Raw genomic sequence first — 16,976 nt, forward strand, 5'->3', positions numbered from 1 at the left:
AAATATTTTATTTCCGCAATCTCATAATTTGCATCCCTGTCACTTATGCATATGTCTGGACAAGCTTTGGTTGCAGCGGTTGGCAGCTCTTTGTGCTCTGCCAAGTATTTCTGTGGTATTTGAAATGCCCAGACAATCTCGACAATGTGAGAGTTGAGAGAAAATGTAGAAGCAATTTCCCTTCAGAGTTATGCATTTTGCACACAATGCATAGTAGGAGGAACATTTATGAGAATTGTGCTTTTGGGGCATCACTGAAAGTTACAGCCTGTAAGAAAACGGGAATCAGTTTTATTTAAGTTGGTCTTTAAAAGGTAGCCCTAGAGGAAATTTAATCCTCATTATCTCTGTCACCTGTAATTTTATGTCTTGCCGCTGACTGTCTATCATACTCCTACCTCTCGAGTCATCTTCTGTATCTATATGGCATTATTCCAATTGGGCTTATTCCCATAACTTATTTTTTCAATTTTAAATTGATTTATTATTTAGAGATGGGGTCTTCCTATGCTTCCTAGGCTAGTCTTAAACTCCTGGGATCCTCCCACCTTAGCCTCCTGAGTAGCTGGGACTAGAGGAGTCACATACCACCACGCTTGGCTTTTAACTCTTTGTTTCTGAATTTATCTCCGACTAAAAGATAATTTGTAAAAATAGTACTGAGAGTTTCCATATTATCCTTCACCAGCTTCCCCAAATACTCAAATTTCAGCTTGCTTATCACTTGTCTTCTTTTTCTTTTTCTTCAAATTTTGGGAGTAAGTTGCAAATATTATGCCTTTTATGCTGAAATGCTTTAGTACATATTTTTAAAAAATAAGTGTTCTTTCACATAACCACAGTACAATGAGTAAATTAGGAAATTAATATTGATCAAATATTAATTTAGTCCAGCAGTTGGCAAATATGGCTTCCCATTTATATTTGTAAATACAGTTTTATTGGAACACAGCCATGCCCATTTGTTTACAGGCCATCCTTGGCTGCTTTCTGCCTACAATGGTATTGCGGAATAGTGTGACAGAGACCACCACATGGTCTGTGGCGTCTGAAAACATTTACCATCTGATCTTCTAGAGAAAACATTTGTGACCCTTCCTCTAAGTTTGATCTTACCAAATTTCATCATTTGTCTTTTATTGCAAAAAAAAAATCATTTGGTATGCTGTCCATAATCATATGTTTAATTGTTATGCTTTTTAAATTCTCTTTCATTATAAAAGTTATTTGGTGTTTCTTTATTGTTCATGACCTTGATATTTTTGATAAATACAAGACATTTATTTTGTAGACCACATTTCAGTTTAGGTTTGTCTGAACTTTTCTCATAATTTATGTTATACATTTTTGGCAACGGTCAGATGTGATGTTTCATCTTTCTTAATGAATTCTAACAGGGGGCACATGATGTCTATTTTTCTCATTATTGGTCATAATTTTGATCCCGTTGGTTAAGATGATAGTGTTTCTCCACTGTAAAATTACTGCATTTCCCTTTGTACTTAACATATATCCTGTGGGAAAATGCTTTGAGTTTATGTATCTGTTTTTTAAATCAAACTCTCACCTAGTAGTTTTAGCATCCATTGATAGTTCATCTCTATAACAATTATTATTATGGTGGTTGCCCAAAGTGAATTTTAAAATTCCTTTATTCTTCCACACCTACTAGTTTGAAATCCATTCTTAGCAAGGGTTTTTCTTTTCTCTCTCTTTCTTTTCTTTTTGTCTTTTTCTTTCTTTCTTTCCCTTCCCTCCCTCCCTCCGTTCCTTCCTTCCTTCCTTCCTTCCTGCCTGCCTGCCTTCCTTCCTTCCTTCTCTCTTTCTCTCCTTCTTTTTTCTTTCTTCCTTCTTTCCTTCCTCCCTCCCTCTCTTCTTTCTCTCTTTCTCATTCTTTCTTTCATCCCACGAATTTTTAATTTTATTTTGTGGCATATAATCTGTAACTATCGTTTATTTTGACACTCAAAATGTTCTAGGAAAATTTTTCCTTTTAACTGATTAATTAGGGAGTAACTTGAAATACTAGTGGTGAGACTCTGTGTTTTAAACATTTTTGCATAGCCACTGCCTAGCAAAGTGCATGGAAATGTCAGGCATTCCATAAATTTTTTTTGACTGCAGTTCCTAACTCAAATGACAAAACCTTTAAACGTGAAATGTTAAACGAGAGAATGTATTAGGTATATGTTGGAGTATCGCTTCAGTATTATAGCCAGTGTGAGCACAAACCATGATTATTTCCCTTCTTCTTTGATTGATATTTTCAGAGTAGTGAGCCTCACTTGATTTTTAAAAATTAAATCAATTTTTTCTCACTTACTTTTGAGACTGTGAAATCTCTTTTTCAGAAACACGGTTTTCCCTAGACATATCAAGTTCTAGTTTAGTGGGAAGTGTTCCGAATTCCCTTGTGGTATAAAACCTTCTTAGTGTTACCCAAGTAGTGGAAAGTGATTGTCCTTAGGGATTCAGGAAAGCTTTTTAAATGACTCCAGAACAACTGATTCAGAGTAAAAGTGGTTCAATGTATTTTCCAAATCTCTATTTTCTGAAATCTATAAAAAACTGATCACAATAATACTTCTAAGAAATGATATTCTCTTATTAAACATCAACCTCTTTGGCTCCATTTCCCCCCTAATTTGCCAACAATGGGAAAATTCTTGATTATGCTTTGCATTTTGCTGTTATGACTACCATTTATGATTTGCCCTTGAAATCAGTGAACTGGTTGCAGTAGAATGGGCTGGTTTGGGAATTATAAAAATATTACTTGAGACTTGTCTGTGCCTGGAAGGAAACCATGAGTAGTGAAGAGGAAATAGCTTAGATTGGCTTAGAGGAAGTGTAACGAGTGATATTTTCCCCATTCCTAAGTCAAGCCTTTGCTGTTACCGTCAATAACTGCTAACTCTGAGGATACAACCTTAGTAATTCACTTCCTTAAAGAAGTGGCTTCTACAGGCATGGTGCTTACTTCTTGGCAGATATTGAAGTATCTAACAGGGCTTCAGTGGAGTTTTTATATTGTCAGTTTCTGTACCTCTGTGAGCTTATACCCTCCTGCTGATCTCCCCAGTCTGGGAAGTAGACTTGGACAGAGATTGATCTGGCTTTTGGCTGTATGGCATGGCATAGATGAATCAGGAGGTTTAGATGCATAATTAAGCATCCTTACTTTCTGATTAGCTCGTGAATTGCCTCTTGATTTTTGGAGCAAAGTTGGTTCATTTTGTCTCCGTTTTGGAGGTTAATTATCTGAGAAGGTAACATTTTTTCTTGAAGTAGGTGTTCATTCTGTTTGGATAGCTCAACCAAAGTTGTTCTTGGGAGCAATATGACTGTCAATATCTGTGCAAACCAATTTAGAAGTCACTGTACAGGGTGTGTTGCTTTAATTATTTTCCCCAGGAGGGTTAGGCATTGTATTTTAACCGGTGTCTATAGCATCTGACTGCAGGAATTCCCTTGAGCATCTCTTTTGCCCACCCGCATTATCTTTTTTTCCCCTTCTGAGCTCTCCTTCAGCAAGAACTCTCTCTTCTTTGTGCCCTGTGACACATCATATAAATTGCTGCACCAGATTGTAATGAACCTTGATATTCATGGAAACCGCAATCCAGGTGGGAGATAACCTTTGACAGGCTCTCTCCTATTCTTTAGTGGCCAGTTTCACAAAGAGGCTGCAGGAAGCTGCTTCCAGCAGGCTGAGTCCTGAGGAGGAGACGATAACAGTGGGAGAAGCACCTGGTAACAGCGGCACTTCATCCAGGAAGAAAACAGGATCTAAAATATAAACAACATCCTTATGACACAAGTGAGTGCACAGTTCACTCTCAAGTGTGTTAGGCTATATTCTTCCAAGAGTCTCATGAGAATCTTACTGAAACAGGAAGATGGTCAAGAGATGAATCGAAGTGTCAAAATTTCCAGTGGACAGCATCAAAAAGATTTTTTGTTGTTCCTCTTTTATTTTTAAGCGTGAGTATGACCAACCATGCCATATCTATAATGCTGAACTTTTTTTTAGCTGAATAAAAGTTTAAATACCTCAGACTGACACTATTTTCAAGGAAATGATGTAAATGGGAACAAAACAAAAAGAAGAAAGCATTTTGATGATCCTGTCTTTCTAAAAGCATCTCTTTCAAAGCAGATGTTATCTTTATTAAACATCATAGGATCAGTAAAGATGACATTTATTAAATGTTCACCATTTTAGACATCATGCAAGGTGCTTCCTGGGTAGCATCTCACTGAATACTCTGGAAAGATTATGCACAAAGAGGGGAGGTAGCTCTCCTAGTGTTTCACAGCCAGTAAGTGATGGACCCAGGACTGAGACCCAAGCAGTGTGACTCAGAGCTGGCTTGCTTGTCCTTTATACTCTTGATTGTACTATTTACATATTTTAATAAGAATTATATTGATAGAGGCATGAGGCAAAGAAATTCTAGGCAAACAAGGGTGGGTCCCTGGCAAAACCCCACCTTCAAGTCAAAAGTATTTTTGAGATGGAGTCTCGTACTGTCTCCTGGGCTGGAGTGCAATGGCACATTCTCGACTCACTGCAACCTCTGTCTACTGGGTTCACACGATTCTCCTGCCTCAGCTTTCTGAGTAGGTGGGATTACAGGCAAACACCACCTGGCTAATTTTTTGTCTTTTTAGTAGAGACAGGGTTTCACTGTGTTGGCCAGACAGGTCTCGAATTCCTGACCTGTGATCTGCCCACCTCAGCCTTCCAAAGTGCTGGGATTACAGGTGTGAGCCACTGCACCTGGCCCATACACTTTTTAAAAGACCCCATGGCTGAGAAATAAAAAGTCCTGATCAGTATGCTAATTTTGTTTCTTCAAATTATCAATGTCTCCTTAGTTGTAGACTCAAAACACCAATAACATCATTCCATAAGCCATTTTCTTAATATTCTTATGGCCTTCAGTCGATGCCATTACATAGTTTTTAAGGCTCAGGCCCAAGACCTTTTGTTATAAATTATCAAGAAAAATCTGCCACGTGTAGTGGTTTATGTCTGTAATCCCAGCACATTGGGAAGCCAAGGTGGGCAGACTGCTTGAGTCTATGAGTATAACATCATCCCGGGCTTGTCCCTATAAAACAAAAATAAAATAAAAATAAATAAATATATAAATAAAATGAAAAGTAATATCTCTATTTTGGAACTTCTCTATAGTCTCCTTGTTTATTGAAAGGAAAAGAAACTTAGGCAGAAGACAAATTGAGAAGGTAAATGCCAAAAGCAAATGTGTCACTTACCTCCGAACAGGCATAACTGTCATGAGTTTTTAAGAATGGTGGATATCCAGGCTGCTTCCTGTTATTCAGAGCAGAACCCTCCTTATAACTTCAGCTGTTTCTTCAGTTGGGTGGCTGATGACATTTCTGGGATGTCTTGAAATCTCTAGAGATTAAGGCTTTCAGAACTGGATGTATCTGACCATCTCGAAAATGTACCTGCCAGCTTGGTCTAATTAGAGAAGTTACTATTTCAATAAATAGCACAATTTTCTAAAAGAAATGGGATAAAATAGCTCAAGATTTTAAGACAGCTGTTAAATTCTATTGTCTTGTAGTCATCTTCATGTTATTAATTTATCCATTCAGCTCACTGCAACCTCCACCTGTAGCAAATATTTACTGAGCACGGGCTGTGTACCAGGCATTTTTCCAGGGTTGAATGCAGCAGTGAACCAATATAAAAACCGCTGTCCTTCAGTATCTTATATTCCAGAGTGTTATTAAGTGGTCTACATTTTTTTCTATTCCATAATTGTAGATCAAAAGAACAAATGATGGAACATGATAATAATAAAAATATAATTGTTTGGTTAATTTTAACAGGCATTATCAATGTGCCACACACTTTACATATATCTACTCCTTAATCTTTATAAGAAATTTATGTCTATGAAAATGACTAAGTTTTGATTCAGCCAAATGCAATTATTATTCTCATTTTAAAGATGAAGAAAAGAGAAATTTATGCCCCCTACCAATGAACAGATTTCCTTAATATTATATAGATAAATGTGTTGAAACTGGGATTGAAACCCAGGGCCCCCTGTGTCTAAGTTCACACTATTTGTCACCATGCTCTACTGGATCAGAAGGGTAGAACTTACAATTAAATATGTCCAGGAAATTTAGCAATTGTTAATATAATCACTCTAGATGTTAATAAAATATAGCCAGCTCCCACTGGTTTAATTTTATTGTCATCATCATCTTTGTATGCCAGTAGCATTTAGCCCTTGTAATGATGCCCAGGTGCCAAGATAAGCACTGGAGAAAGAGCTTCCTTTTGCAGTGAACCCAGTGAATCATTTGTCTTTCTCCTATGATCAGTAATTATTTAAAGTACCTGACTTCCAGTGGGTGTTGTGGGATTGACAGAGATGCTAGTTGTATTTTGTGCAGTTTTATTAACTTACTAACTCTGACTTTCCCCAAGGCACATCAATAAGATGAATCTATCTACAAAAGGTTCCCTGTGAGTCTTTTATACGGAGTATGCCTGATTCTTGCAAAAAGCTAAAGGGCCTTAGTTTCCTGCAGGAAATCTGTGACTAAATCCAGGACCTAGAGCGGAAACATTAAGGGTATCGTGGGAGAAAAGGAAAGCAAAGTGCTAAAGTTGTTACTCTGAACAGAGGATATTGGAGCATCCTGCAAAAAACTTCCTGTTTAGCCAGTAGACTAGAAAACAAAATGAAAAACACTTAACTTCAATGACTATTGTGTAAATATATTTTTATACTTTCATTATCTTGGGCAGGGCTAGCTCACAAGAACTCATGGTTTCCCAAGGTGGAGAGTTAGTCACTGAGTCACACCCAGCCTCCCATCTTCCTTGTTTTGACGGCCACACCAAGACCTTGTGTCATTTGTGTAGGCTATCCCTAGGCCTGTACCACATCCTACGCTGAACTTTCTTCCTGAAATGTACTTCCTTCAGCTTGTATTAAACAGCCTGTGGGACAGATTCAGAGAATGCACAGTAAATATTCTGCCTTCAAGTATCTTGCTTCCTCCAAAATCAGGCTATGGAAACCAGCGGCTCGGTAAAGAGCAAGAAACACTGATGAATCAATGAAACTAAGCTGTATTTATGCTTTTTATTCTGAAACACTTTCAAACTGTAGAATAAGATGAAATTAAAGAAGGAAAATTGGAGTTTTTAGGGAATGATAGAAAATGCAAATGATTAGAAAAAAAGAAAAATTGGAGTTTTGAATTCCTTTGTTATGACAATTTCAGATACTTGGTCAAACACATCCAAAATGGTGTTATAACATGTTAGACATTATAGTATGTGTTATGTGTGATGTTGTGACAGAGACTGACTCTGAATAAAGACCTTCTCAGTTGTTTTTAAACTTATCTGACTGGATTGTTTTGTATGGAATAAGTAGAAACGGTTTAAATGGAAAAGAATGGAAAGCTAGTCCCTTTTTCTGTATGTTAGCTATTGAGATTTACCAGTGCATCTGTATTATAGTTGTGTGAGGGCTGTTTAGCCATCTTCCTCCTAAGATCTTCTTAATCTTTCTTTTCTCCTTCCTCTCCACCCTCCAAATCAAGTTGACCTCATAATTATTATTTTTTCTTGCATCGTCAATTCTGAAATTTCCCAATTAAAAACACTAGCAACAAATACATAAAGACAGAGAAGCACCTTCCATATAAATCAGTAAAAATGAAAAAGCTTAATTAGTGTCATAATGTGGTTTGCCTCTGTGTCCTCACTTAAATCTCATCTTGAATTGTAATACCCACAATCCCTATGTGTCAAGGGAGGGACCTGGTGGGAGATGATTGGATCATGGGGGCGGTTCCCCCATGCTGTTCTTAAACACTCATGATAGTGAGTGAGTTCTCACGAGATTTGATGGTTTTACAAGTGTTTGACAGTTCCTCCTTCACACACACTCCTTTCTCTTACCTGCCTCCTTAAGATGTGCCTGCTTTCCCTTCCAGCATGATTGTAAGTTTTCTTAGTCCTCCCCCAGTTACGTGAATCTGTGAGTCAATTAAACTTCTTTCCTTTATAGCAGTGTGAGAATGGTCTAATATGTGCTATGTCTGAAATTCTGTTTTCTCTTCTGTTCTTTCAGACACCATAGATTTGAATGTAAGCTAGCTTTAGAGACAGCACTCTGTTGGTACTACTTTTGTAAGATAGTATTTAATTGTTTGCTAAGACTCTGATTCTCTTCTACATATAGTTTTACATATTTTTTGTAGTTTTAAAGAATGCTGTGATGGGTTATAATAATAATAATAAAAATAACATCTACCAATTCTTGAGTTCCTTTCTCTGGTTGTTAATTTCGATAACCTCTTTATCACAATGACCTCCTTTATACCGCTTTCAATGACTGCACCTTGGGCCATGTTGACAATTCAAGTTGTTCCACCAGAGTACCTTCTCTAATTCTGATCATTTATCTTCTGGTTAATTTCTAACAAGAGCTCCCGTTACACCTGTTCTTTGGTCTTCTGTCTTGTGACCTCTGATCCTTCAAACATTTCTAAGTTCTCTCTATCAGCTCCCCCGGACTTCTTTTCTTGCTTAGCTTAGATTCACAAATCTCATTTCTTTACTCACTTCTTTTGCCAGTATCCTAGATACCTTTGCCCTGGTATCTAGGATACTGGCAAAGAAGATACCTTTGTCATTGTTTTGTTGTTTGACCTCATGTCCACAAGACTGAGTTGTTAGTATATGTATGGTTAATCCAAGCAAGTTTCCTTTAATCACATTTCTATTATTTAATTATTTTCTCCATCCTCCTTCATCCCTGATCCATTAACTCTTCTTGGCATGGCACCTATGGACAATATCACCTCAATCCAATTTCCACAGTTGCATTTTGACTTGAATATATCTAACCACCTATTAGATTAGAACCATTTCTTTTGTTGTTTTCTCTACCTGAAACATTCTGCCTTCAGATTCCCAGAGAGTTTTCTCCTTTAGTTAAGTGTCATCTCATTAGCAAGCCTTCTCTGAACACCGTATTTAAAATTGTAGCACATCTTATGATAACTTTTGAGGGCAAGCATCTGTCCATGTACATGTTACCTCATCGGATTTTCTACTGTGGAAAGTGTCTGTTCAAACCTTTTGTCTACTGAATTTTAAAATAATTTTTTACTGCTGATTTCTAAAAACAATCTATATAGTAATTCCTTCTAGTTTTAGATATTGCAAACTTCTCTAAACTCTGCGAATGCTCTTCTTCACTCAACAAAAATCATTTATTCTGATGTAGCTGTATCTATCTATAAAAAGTCAAATTAGATTGCATAAATCCCCTAAGGAAAATCTATTAATGACTCTTAAGACAAACATGAAACTTCTTAATATGTTAAATCCTCCAAAGACTACCCTTAGCTCATCTCCTCCTACTCTCCCTCTTGTTCTTTGCTTTTTTGCTGTAGTCTGACTGTATCATTTACCTTCTGAACTAGGATGCTTTTGAGATAAAGAGGGGCACTATTAATTATTATGCCACAATAGTTAGTAAAAACAGTAACTGTCTGGGTAACCTGGGACTTCTGTTCACCCTACCTACCTACCCTGGGACTTCTGGTTTTTCGGAACTTGACACATAATTGGGGGGCCCTTGTCCCATGTGTTTTTCTCTGTCTTCAATGCTCCTTCCTGCTCACTCCACTTGCACTGGATAGCTTCCTTACACCCCCATTTTTTAGGTATCAGAGCCATGCCAATTCTCAGAGGCCTTCTCTGGCCACAACTACATACCCTTAAACACTTTATTCCTCTTTCTTTTATAATACACATTACACTTTTAAAAATAATATTTCCTGCCCAATTTGTTTTCTTTGTTCACTTATCTGTCCAACTTCAGGAGAGTAAGGACTTATTGACCTTGATCACTGCTGCATCTCCTGGGACAGGTAGATGCCTAGAACAGATTTAGTATTCAATCCAAACTTGTTCAATGATACAAGCTTAAAGTTATCTTCACAGCACCTCTAATGAAGTGGATATTTTTAGATAAAGAACTGAGGTACATAAAGGTTGTCTAAAATCACTTTCTAGCTAGTAAATGGGAGGGATAATATTAAAAACAGTGTATGAATTTGATTTTTATTCTCAACCACTGTACATATTTCCTCTACAAGTAAATCCTTTATTAGTGGTCTTTTATAAAATATACCTAAGGCACTCTTGTTTACTGAACTTTGGACTACAAATCTCAACAGTTTTGCTTAAAAAATTAATTTGAAAATATAAACCTAAAAATACTTGGACTCTTTGATCCAGCAACTCCATTTCTGGAGTTCTATTTTACAAAAATAAAGATGAAATAAAAAACTGTATGCACAAAGATATGTGCTGAAAAAATTCACGTAAATAGAAATGAAAATAGCCTGAAAATGTAAGAGGAATGGAAGAGTTAATTAAAACATGACATGCTTATAAATAAAATACAGGTAACCATAAAAATAGGTAAATAAAGTATATAATTCTAGATATGCTTGAGGTACTAATGCATGCATACATATATAGCTACTTCCATGTTTTTCTATACAGAAACATACCAACAAACACACACACATGCATTCAGGACTGGCTAAATAGTTGTAGGGCTCTTTGCAAATAAAAATTTGAAATCTCTTTTCCAAAATTATTAAGAATTTCAAGATTGTGATAGGAGAGCATTAAACCAAGAATGAGATTCTTCTGAGTGTGTGGCCCTATCTGACTGCACAGTGTATACTCATAAAATCAGCTAGGGATGAATATTTTGATGACAAAATTACTGCAAAAAAATAGGTTCAGATATTTCTAGTAGCTACCTTTTGTGATAGCATTATAGATGATTATTATTTTCTTCCTACTACATTTCCATATTACCTAAAATTTTCTCCATGGCCATAGGTTGTTTAATAGTCAGAAACAGGTCTGGGTGTGGTGGCTCACCCATGTAATCACAGCACTTTGGGAGGTAGAGGCAGGCAGATCACTTGAGGTTAGGAGTTTGAGACCAGTCTGGCTAACATGGCAAAAACTTGTCTGGACTCAAAATACAAAAAAAATTAGCTGGGTGTGGTGGCACACGCCTGTAGTCCTGGCTACTCATGAGGCTGAAGCAGGAGGATCACTTGAGCCTAGGAGGTCAAGGCTGCAGTGAGCCGAGATCATGTCGTTCCCACTCCAGAGTAAGACTCTGTCTCAAAAAAAAAGAAGCAAAATTATTTTTTAAAGTACGATTTAAAAGAATCATGCAAAGCTATGATATATTCCCTAAAATTCAACTGTGAGGTTTCCTAGACATGAATATACTTTGCTGGTGAACACCCAAATATTTTATTTTGCAGATTTGGGCATTTTCTTTTTTTTTCTTTTTTTGAGATGGAGTCTTGCTCTGTTGCCCAGGCTGGAGTGCAGTGGCATAATCTCAGCTCACTGCAACCTTCACCTCCTGGGATCAAGCGATTTTCCTGTCTCAGTCTCCCGAGTAGCTGGGATTACAAGTGAATTTTTGTGTTCACTGTGTTGCCCAGGCTGGTCTTGAACTCCTGAGCTAAGGCAATCCACCTGACTTGGCCTCCCAAAGTGCTGGGATTATAGGCGTCAGCCTCTGCCTGGCCAGATTTGGGTATTTCTTCTATAGTTGCCTAGTAGCAAGAAAATTGGTAAAAATTGATTGAAGTTGATAAAGGTTGTCTTTATCGTCCTTCTGTCTTTCATTTTTTCTCCCCATGAAGGTCTCTCTCATCATTTCCTTTTACTGGTCTACTGACTTCCTGTTTTCTAATGTACCCTCCCCTTTATGAAAAGAGGAAAAGTAGTTATCATTTGTTAGAAGATTGCTATGTGTAGAGAACCATACTAAGTAAATTGTAATATCTCCTTTAGTCTTTTTAACAGTATCTACTTTTCAAGTAGATTGTGTTAGCCTAGTTTTATAGGAGAGGATGTAAAGGCATAGAGATTATGTAACTGTGGCTAAGGTCATAGTATTAGTAAGAGTCAGAGCTGGGATTAGAATTCAGGTGAGGTAGGTCAGTCTCTAAATATGGTCACCAACAATTTCTCCCATCTCTGTACATGCCTGCAGTGTCTTAGATTAAGAAGAGGGAAATATTTACACACCTCTTAAATCTAGAATACCTTTATAACTTGCTTTGAACAATAGAATAAAATAGAAATGACTCTCTGGGACTTTGGCATTTAGGCCTTAGGATAACTGGCAGCTTCTGCTTCTTAGGCCTTGGAACTTAGCCACTATGCTGTAAGGAAATCCAGGCTAGACTACTGAATGATTGGAGACCATATATAGAGAGGTTGAGAATAAGTAGGTCATAGTGTTATACGTATAAACCTCACAGCCTAGCGGGCTCTATAAATCAAAACCCACAAAGCATTGTAATGTGCATTGTACTAGAGGTAAGAAGCCAGATTAAAGTAAGTAGCCTTGTGTGTGGTGGGGTGGGAGGAGAGGGGTATGTGTAGAAGGTAATTTCCTGAAGTGGTGACAGCACCTGTCTCCCATCTTGAAGGGTGTGTAGGGATTCCCTAGGTAGAAAAAGGCATCCCAGGTTAAGAGAACAGCATTTGCAAAGTTATGGAAGTATAACAAAAAAAGACATGATTAGGGAATGGTGGGTTGATAGTACTTTCTATAGTTTCATTGATCCTTATACTTCTAAATTTTAACTGCTTTAAAGATATAAACTTTCTCATTGTAGCTTTCCATGCTGGTAGATGTGGAGGGTGGATGGGAGGAAGGGCTTCCTCCACTGATCAGTGGAGAAGGATTTTTTTTTTTTTAATTGAGACAGAGTCTCACTCTGTTGCCCATGCTGGAGTGCAGTGGCACAATCTTGGCTCACTGCAACTTCTGCCTCCCTGGTTCAAGCAATTCTCTTGCCTCAGCCTCCCAAGCAGCTGGGACTACAGGCATGCACACCCAACTAATTTTTCTATGTTTTAATAGAGATGGGGTTTCACCATGTTGGCCAGGCTGGTCTTGAACTCCTAACCTCGTGATCCACCCACTTTGGCCTCCCAAAGTACTGGGATTACAGGCATGAGCTACTGTGCTGGGCGGGGATTTGTTTTTAAACATTCATTCCTCTCAATTTATTTTTTATTGTGATATTTGAATGTATTATATTAGTTTCCCAGGGCAACTGTAACAAATGACCACAAATGTGGCTTAAAATGAAAGAAATCTATTCTCACAGTTCTGGAGGCCAGAAGTCTGAAATCAAGGTGTTGACAGGGCCACGCTTCCTCTAAAGGTGCTGGAGGAGGGTCCTTCCCTGCCTCTTCCAGCTGGTAGTTCCAGGTGGTTTTAGCTCGTGGCAGCATCACTTCTGTTTTTCTGTCTGTCTTCAATGCCCTCATTCTCTGTGTCTGTGTTTTCTCCTTTCCTTATAAGGACATTGTCATTGTACTTAGGACCACCCTAATCCAGGATGATCTCATCTTGAAATTCTTAATTACATCTGCCCTTTTCCCAAATATGGTCACCGTTCAGGTGCTAGGTGGACATATATTTTGGTGGGGATCACCAGTCAACCCATTACAGATAGCAACCAAAATTTCCCTTTGCTAATAGTTTATATTTAACAACAATTTTTTAAAAAAATCTTCATTTTATCACTTATAAATTTCAAAAAGTTTAAAACTATAACATATTTAATTCCAAATGTGACTTTGGCTGGGTCTCTCTCCTAAGCAGCCCTTTAATAGATTTTCTTAGGCAGAATGCTAAAGGTCTACATCAGAGGAGAACTGGCCCTGTGATTAGCTATGCTAAATTGAAACCTTATGAAATATAGTGTGGTTACATTAAATGGCAGTTAGAATGTGGTCTACATTATTACAAATAAATGTTTTTCATTATATTTTACTGTCAGCAAATGCTGGTGTAAAACTCATTGCCATTCCTCATATGGCTACCTTGAGGGGAGTCAGAAAACACATTGGCCTCTGAGATCATGTGAATTATTTTGAGAATTCCAAAGACTCCAAACTCACTTGGAAGAAGCATGATGGAAATTTCATGGGCTTTTAATTGAACTTTCATCTTTGCTTCCTTTGTCATTAAAGAATGACTATCCTGGAACTTGAGTTGTTGCTAGACCCCACTTATTAAAAAACAAACAAACAAAAAACCCTGAAGTTTTTATTGTTAAAGCCGCTTGGGAGGGGAAGAAACCTCACTCAGTATACTGAATGGTAAGATTTACTTGCCAAGGTAACATGCATGACTTTAGACAGGTTTCAGCTGCTTTTTCCTTGGAAGGAAGATAACTTTTAGGCTTGTGTAAGTGCTATTTCTTTCTTCTTCCAATTGCTACAACTGGAAACTGTAGTAATTGTAGGGTTTTCTTTAAAAAAGTCGGTCTACAGGAGGCAGTAGAGAGTCTATTCCATTAAAGTCTTCCCATGAGGATTGAAGAGCTTCTAATTTCTTGATCATTCTAATCATCATCACCATCTGGAAAATTTCCTCATTAAACTAATAGTTGGTAATCATATTGTCCTGGCTTCTAAAATAAAACAAAACAAAAAGGCCTTCCAGACAATCCAAGTAGGCTATTTGTCCAACTGCTATATTTATCTGTGTTGATGTCATTTATACATTCCAAACACCCACTGACTTTAATGTACACCGAATCATGCCTTCAAGTAATTGGTCTCATCTACAAAGAATGAGCCTGAGCCATGATTCTGTGCTCCTCTGTTTCTCACATCACAGTCATAAGTTAGCCCAAAGATAAAAGCATATGAAGCTTTGGATGAGATCTCTCTTATCTTTGAAGGAGATAAGAATCATTAACTCCATTCAAAGGTGACATCAGAACCACGAAGGACGTTCTGAGACAGAGCAAATTACGTCATGCCATTTTCCCTAGATTTTCTAACTTTTCTCATGTTTAGTAATCAATTGTTCACTGACTCTAAATGTATGGGAGGTGAAACTTTTTTTACTGTCTTATATTCTGAGGCTGGGCTGCAAGTTAAACTGACAAAAGACAAATGAACAGAAGAAAATTGTACACACTGTATGTGATGTTAATATTCTTATGTGTGCAGGGTTTCATAGAAAAGAGGTGAAAAATCCCCAAAAAGCAGTTAAGCTTGAGGGTGTCAATACCATTTTAGCAAAGGTTGATAACTTGGGGAGAAGCAACTAGACAGAGGAAAGAGGGTTTGGGCTTCCTGGGTGGTGAATTGGTGGGAAGGTAAATTTATGAGGAAAAGCAATAATAAGAGTTATTTTCTGAAGTTTCCGTACACTGCACATCTTGGTGCTATTTCCATCTCCTAATAAAGGTTGTTTTCCTCTTTCTAATAGGGAGGGTGGGGAGACACCTTTGTTTATCCTAAAGCGACGGTTTCTCCATACACAGTGAACTGTAACCTACTCTTTTAACAAGTAGCCGAGTTTCAGCCAATCACAGCAGCTGAGTTTCAGCCAATCACAGGCAGCCAACTGTCCAAACCGCGTTTTTTTTTTTTTTGTTTTTTTTTTGTTTGAGACGGAGTTTCGCTCTTGTTACCCAGGCTGGAGTGCAATGGCGCGATCTCGGCTCACCGCAACCTCCGCCTCCTGGGTTCAGGCAATTCTCCTGCCTCAGCCTCCCGAGCAGCTGGGATTACAGGCACGTGCCACCGTGCCCAACTAATTTTTTGTAATTTTAGTAGAGACGGGGTTTCACCATGTTGACCAGCATGGTCTCTATCTGTTGACCTCGTGATCCACCCGCCTCGGCTTCCCAAAGTGCTAGGATTACAGGCTTGAGCCACCGCGCCCGGCCCCAAACCGCGTTTACATAGGATGCTGAGCGGCAACCAATCCAGCTGTTTCTGTACGTCATTTCTACATTTTGCTCACTTTCCATTTCCTGTCTGTTAATATTATCTGACCACGTGGTAGCCTGAGAGTTGCTGAGAACCTGTTTTGCTTCTGTGAGGTGCCTGATTAATGAGCTTTAACTCTGTTAAATGTAGTTTGTCTAAACTTTTTCTTTCAATACTTTTGCAAGGGGAAATGTATGCCCTGCTTTAAGGCAGAGGTGGGAGGCAGAGCTCTTCTGTGTTTGCTTTTTCTCAATTGCCCCCAGCTCAAAATAATTCTTATGCCAAAGTAGCATATTTTTAGGTGGCGTATTCTGATCTCCTTCACTGGGAAGCAGTCCCTGCGTGTGAACCTAGCAAAGACTCTTTTCTTAGAAATCCTCTCTAATTTAAAACATAGTGGTTAAAATGCAGAAGCTGGTCTTTATGCATATTATCTAACTACTTGGCACACAAAGATTTGTCAAATAAAAGGCAGGTGATGAATGCATTGAGAAATGTTGTCAGACCTACCTAAAGTTTCACAGACTTAGAGAACATGTCTTTCTCCCTGACAACTGTTCAGAGCAGTTTGGCTGTTCGAAGTCCTGTCCTGACTTTCATCATTCAAAATCTGAGACTGATCCTGAGCCCTCACAGAAGACTGGCTTATTTAATTTAACAATTCGGAAAACTGTTGAGTTGAAGAAATGTATATAGAAGCTAGGTGGCGCTGGCTGCCACAGGCTGCACAAAATAAACCTCTGCATGTCAGAACATGCCCTGTGCCCAAAGGACACAGCTGTGAAACCTTTTTGAAGAGTTTAGTATCAGACACAGGGAGAATGATTTGAAACAAAAGAGAAATACAGAAATTCCACTGCATCACTTTCAGACTGTTCATTATCCATTCCTTCTGACTTAAACATGAAAGCTCATAAAGTGCAATTTTTATTTATCTATTTTCTAAATAAACTCCTCCTGGTCATTTGCTTTTCTAATATTCTGTTTGGTCTTTTTGGTTTTGCAATCACCACGGACTTGGAGCTCCACAGAAAAACCAGAGGTTCCAAAATAGCAATCGGAAGAGAACTTGGTTTCAATCCCTTTTCCATTAATG

At 38.0% G+C, this 16,976-nt stretch overlaps 1 long non-coding RNA gene across 1 annotated transcript in view; it reads left to right on the forward strand.

The window, feature by feature from the left end:
* The first annotated feature begins 10,228 nt into the window (after positions 1-10,228).
* Positions 10,229-16,976, forward strand: part of LOC103793351 (uncharacterized) — a 175,088-nt gene continuing 168,340 nt past the window's right edge. The window contains exon 1 of the long non-coding RNA XR_008481670.2: positions 10,229-15,888. This is a non-coding gene — a long non-coding RNA (uncharacterized LOC103793351). The remainder of the gene's footprint in view (positions 15,889-16,976) is intronic.

Source organism: Callithrix jacchus, chromosome 5 (assembly GCF_049354715.1).
Source record: "Callithrix jacchus isolate 240 chromosome 5, calJac240_pri, whole genome shotgun sequence".
NCBI classification, from domain to species: domain Eukaryota; kingdom Metazoa; phylum Chordata; class Mammalia; order Primates; family Cebidae; genus Callithrix; species Callithrix jacchus.